The 5,321-nt window shown below is 39.3% G+C and overlaps 1 pseudogene; it reads left to right on the top strand.

Moving 5' to 3' along the window:
• The first annotated feature begins 606 nt into the window (after positions 1–606).
• Positions 607–858, top strand: LOC116562655 (annotated as a pseudogene).
• The last annotated feature ends 4,463 nt before the right edge of the window (positions 859–5,321 follow it).

The following is a 5,321-nucleotide window of genomic DNA, read 5'->3' as shown; positions in this document are numbered from 1 at the left end:
AGCAAATCATACTGCCATGTGTGTACCTATGCAACAATTTTGCATGTTCTTCACATGTACCCCAAAACCTAAAATGCAATAAAATAAATAAATGGGGGGGAAAAAAAAGAAACAAAGTCTTCAGGCCAGACACAGTGGCTCATGCCTGTAACCCCAACACTACGGGAGGAATCCCAACCCAAGACTGGTGGATCATTTGAGGTCAGGAGTTGAAGACCAGCCTGGCCAATATGGTGAAACCCATCTCTATTAAAAAACACAAAAATTAGCCAGGTATGGTGGCACACACCTGTAGTACCAGCTACTTTGGGAGGCTGAGGAAGAAGAATCGCTTGAACCCAGGAGGGCGAGGTTGCAGTGAGCCGAGGTAGCACCACTGCACTCCAGCCTGGGTGATAGAGCGAGACTCTGCTTCCAAAAAAAAAAAAAAAAAAAAGATACAAGGTTTTCTCCAGACTTTCCCTCCATGTGAGCAAATGAGTTCACCTATATGCAGGGATGTGGGAGAAGAGTGTGTGAGTCATGTGATGGTGAGGGTATGGTTCAGAGGAACTTGGTACAGGGGTGGAGCAGGTGCCCATCTGACAAGGTTAAAGCTCCAGGAAAATGAACAGTGAAGTACAAAGAAATGGAAGGACCTTGGATTTGATTGACAGTGCATGTTGAGAAGAGAGGCTGCCTTAGGAGGATGTTGCAACTCCACTGAATGAGCTTCCTAAACCTGAACAAGACAATGTTGGCACCCAGAACATGCCAAAGAACAAGAAATGAAGTGGGCAGAATTAACCTTGCAGCACCTCCATGAGAACATTCCCCTCATTGGAAACTGACACTTGGCTCCTTTCTCATGCATGGATTAAAAAAAAAGATACAAAATGTTTTATTTCCATCTCCTGTCCAAACCTTTGAGTAATAAATCAACACTATAAATGTATACTTATTTAGTTTGTGGCAATTACATGCAACATGAAAATCTTCACAGAATGAAAAGCTGAGATTCCTCAGGAGTGCAGAATTGTTTGGCTCTATAAATCTAAAACTTTTTGGATAGTACGTAATTGAGTATAATTGGTTAAACATTTGCCTTTAACTCAGATTTTGCTTTACTGTAAAAATTTATTTCCTCCAAAGTACTTACATGTGTCCTGTGACACAAATGATTTAAGGTATGAGACAGAAAGGCAAAAAAAAAAAAAAAAAAAAAAAAAAAGAGGAAGCCAGAGCTGGGTACAGTGGCTCACTCCTGTAATCCCAGCACTTTGGGAGGCTGAGGAGGTTGGATCACCTGAGGTCAGGAGTTTGAGACCAGCCTGGCTAATATGGCAAAACCCTGTCTCTACTGAAAATACAAAAAAATTGGCCAGGCATGCTGGCAGGGGCCTGAAATCCCAACTACTTGGGAAGCTGAGGCAGGAGAATTGCTTGAATCCAGGAGGTGGAAGTTGCAGTGAACAGAGATTTACACCACTGCACTCCAGCCTGGGCAACAGAACAAGACTCTGTCTCAAAAAAAGAAAGCTAGAAGCCAGACAGACACGGGAATGTTATTAACATTTCATATTATAGAACTTGCCCACGGGGGAACTACTCTGGCTCCAGTGCCATGTCCCTAATCATTACACTATGTTGCATCTCAAATGCTATCTCATTTAATTTGGTGCTTCTCAGACTTGAACCTGCATCAGAGTCACCAGGAGGGCTTTTTAAACATAAGCCCTCAGCGAAAAGCCTTGTGAGTAGGTTTACTCTATAGATGTTATGGGTATATAGATATCCCATTCACTGATTACTAAGATTCTTCATGCTATTTTCAATCTTTGGATGAAACTGTCAATTAAAAAGTTATCTGCCAGTTACCCCTGTTCTCCCTACAATGTCCATTGGTGTTGCTGAAAAGCATCTCTGGCTAGGTGGACCTCTAGTTTTATCCATTAATGGCATTGCTTATTTTCTCAAAACCCTTTCAGATAAAACCAAACCACAATGTAATCAGTATTTACTTATATAGTTGTATAAGAACCTGTATTTTGCAAAACACATCTGTGTATATTTATCTCCTGGAATTACTTGCCTCTGTTAATCAGTGTCTTTCATCTTCTCTGCCCAGATTGTAAACTCTGGGAAGAAGCCATGGCTTATATTTCTGTATCCCTTATTTAAAAACTAAAAACACGAAATAATTGAAATCTCTTCTCAAAACAAACTTTGAGCTATAATTTGTGCTGCAGAGCTCCCAGTGCGACCAAGCTAAGGCTGGCACTTGCCCTGAAAGCACAGTCATTCTTGGCCTCTTCTCCTTCCAAGGCCCGCTTACTCCACTGCCTTACTGGCTTCTCCTGGGAGCACCACTCTGATAAATCACTTGCCCATGTAGCCTCACCTTAGGGTCTGCTTCTAGAGAACTAAAAGACAGTCTCTCTTGAGTGCCCACCTTTCCATTCCCAAAGCGACCCCCTTGGCTCACTCCTTATAGCATAAGCAATTCTCCTAGCCATTGTGCCCCTTCCATCTAGTGCACTACCAGACAACCTCCTAATGCATGACCCTGATCACGCCACTTCCGCAATTAAAATCCAGCAATGGTTCCTCATTTGCTGTGGAATTTGGCAAAGGCTCCCTGGCCTGGAATTTAAAGCCCTCCATACCATGACTCCAAGCTACTAATTTTTAAACACTGCTCATATATTCCTAATATCTGATGGAACTCAACTCAAACTCCTGCCCTACCTTCCCTGTTTCTCTGCTCAAAGCTGTTTCTTTTATCTAGAATGTCCTCCCATTTATTTAAGCAGCAAAACCCTGCCTGTCAATCAAGTCTGTGTTCAAGTGTCTTTTCTATCATGAATACTTTATTGATTCTCCATTTTATTAGTGTCCTATTGCTACCATGACCAATTACTAGAAACTTAGTGGCTTAAAACAACACATATTTCTCTCACAATTTTGTAGGTTAGAAATTCAGGCAGGCTTGGCTTGGTCCTCTGCTTAGGATCTCACAGAAGACAAATTGAAAAGTTGTTGCCCAGACTAGCTCTTGTCTCTTGGGGATAAATCTATTTTAAAGTTCCTTTGATTAGTTGGCAGAATTCATTTGCTTCCAGTGGTAGTACTGAGGTCACTGAACCCTCTATCATTAAATCCAGTCGTTCTGAAGCCTCAATTCTCTTTGACTTCCCCTCTGTTGCATCTTATCTGTCTCCAGGTAAGAATGTTCTCTGTTAGATTAAGCCCACCCAGATAATTCAGCATAAGCACCCATCTCAGTTCTATCACCTTTATCACATCTGCAAAGTCTCTTTTGCCATGTCACATAACGTAATCATAGGTTACATGATTTAGGATGTGAACATCTTTAAGGGGCCATTATGCCTACCACGTATCCCCCCCATAAAGATGATCTCATTCTACTCTGAAATCCTACGGACCATCATATCTCCTTTCTATATTTACATATAAAGTAGGAACCGCTCACTTCAATAGTGCTATGTGCCAGGCACTCTTTTAAGCATTTTACACATACTGCCTCACTTAATCTTCATAACAATCCTATGTGGTCAGTCAGTACTATTACTATCTCCATTTTACGGATGAGAAAACTGAAACAGAAAGTTTCGTATATTTATGTTAATAAATGGTAGAGCCAAGTATGGTAAAGATGATGTCATGTTTTATTACATTGTTTAACTTTCTTTCCAGTTGCCACAGGAAGATTTTATTTCCAACTGCCCTTCATCAATCACGTGACTGACCCTGGCCAATGGAATGTGGCCAGAAGTGATGAAGGTCACTTATCTGGCCTAACCTCTTCTTTCTGCAGCACGGTTTTTTATGCGTTCTCTCTCTCTCTCCGGAAGCAAATGGCCCCAAGATGGCAAAGCCATACCATGAAAGGAGACGGGATCTCTGAGTCACCTCTTTGAGCAGAGAGAGCCAGGAGATCCTCCTCACTCATACTGAACAGTGGCAAGCAGGTGAAGTCATACTGTGCTGAGTTCCTAGAACTTCAGGAATCTTTGTCACAGCAAAGTTGACACTTTGATTAATACACCAAACTCCAAGCTTAGAAAATCTGGATGTAGAACCTGTGCTCTTAACTGCAATGTTATTTTTTTCTCTTCCTCCTTCCTTTTCTGAATAATAATACTTCTAAGATTGCTAAATGAAACCAGCATTCATGGAAATAATACAAGTGGGGTAGTTATAATGCATTTGTAGCATTCCCTGTATTGCGGTGACTCAGACATTTGTATTTTAAGTCTAGGAGGCTGGGATCTAGGTGTCACTTTCCTTTTCACCTCCTGCTAGACTCTATACATTGTTTAACATACAGGAAGTAAACACTTGCTGAATTCAATTTAGAAAATTGGAGTTTTCAAATAAATTAGTTATAAAAATGTATTTTAAGAAAAGAATTCAGTGTACTAAAACAAAAGTTAACCTCTTCAAAACATTAAGAATGAAACCTACTGACACTGAGTGCATACATGCTGAAGGGCTCCCCCCTGCCTGTTGACATCTGTCAGGTGGTGGTAACTCCTTGTAACAAGTTTATCAGGAAGAAGCTTAGGTTACATTGGAAATATCAAAATGCATTAAAGATCTGTGATAAAGTAACTCACTTAATGGTAGCTGTGGATATTTTACCTCAGTATCTTCTCCAAACAGTGAAATAAAGACTGTCTCTTTCTCTAAATACTTAAGGTCAAAACAGAAAGTATTTTTTCTCTACCATGAGAACATTCAAATAGAACATGTATCATTTTGGACTTCAAATCAATTTGCATATGATCTGGTAAGATTTATTTGGCAGGAAAATCAGAAGAGACAAGTAGGATTGCTGAACTAATTCTACTCAAACATCCCTGACTTAAAACTACAGATTCTCAGAAAGACCAAGAAATGGACATATGGACATAAAACCAAAGTAACAAAAATGCAAACTGTTTATTACAATACCAAATGTCAGAATGCTGGCATAAATATAGCCTGGAACTAGCCTCGAAGTAATATGCTTCTAAAAGGATTCTAAAATCTCTAAAAGAAAAAGAAAAACCTATCTTTTTTTCTGTCTGGCCTATGCCCACTTTCTGTTGTCTTGGAATGCAAAAATCTTTTACAATTATATTTATAAAATACGTTTGCATACAAATATTCCTGTACATCTATGAATATATTTACATATTTCTTTCTTTCTGTTGTCCTGGAATGTAAAATTCTTTTACAATTATATTTATAAAATGTTTGCACACAAATATATATCTATATAGATATCTATATATCTATGAATATATTTATAATTGAATGTTTATGTTTATAAATGT

This window comes from Sapajus apella, unplaced genomic scaffold, assembly GCF_009761245.1.
Source record: "Sapajus apella isolate SASKATOON/1434 unplaced genomic scaffold, GSC_monkey_1.0 scaffold33, whole genome shotgun sequence".
Classification (NCBI taxonomy): Eukaryota; Metazoa; Chordata; class Mammalia; order Primates; family Cebidae; genus Sapajus; species Sapajus apella.
This window is presented reverse-complemented; position numbering and strand designations above follow the sequence as displayed.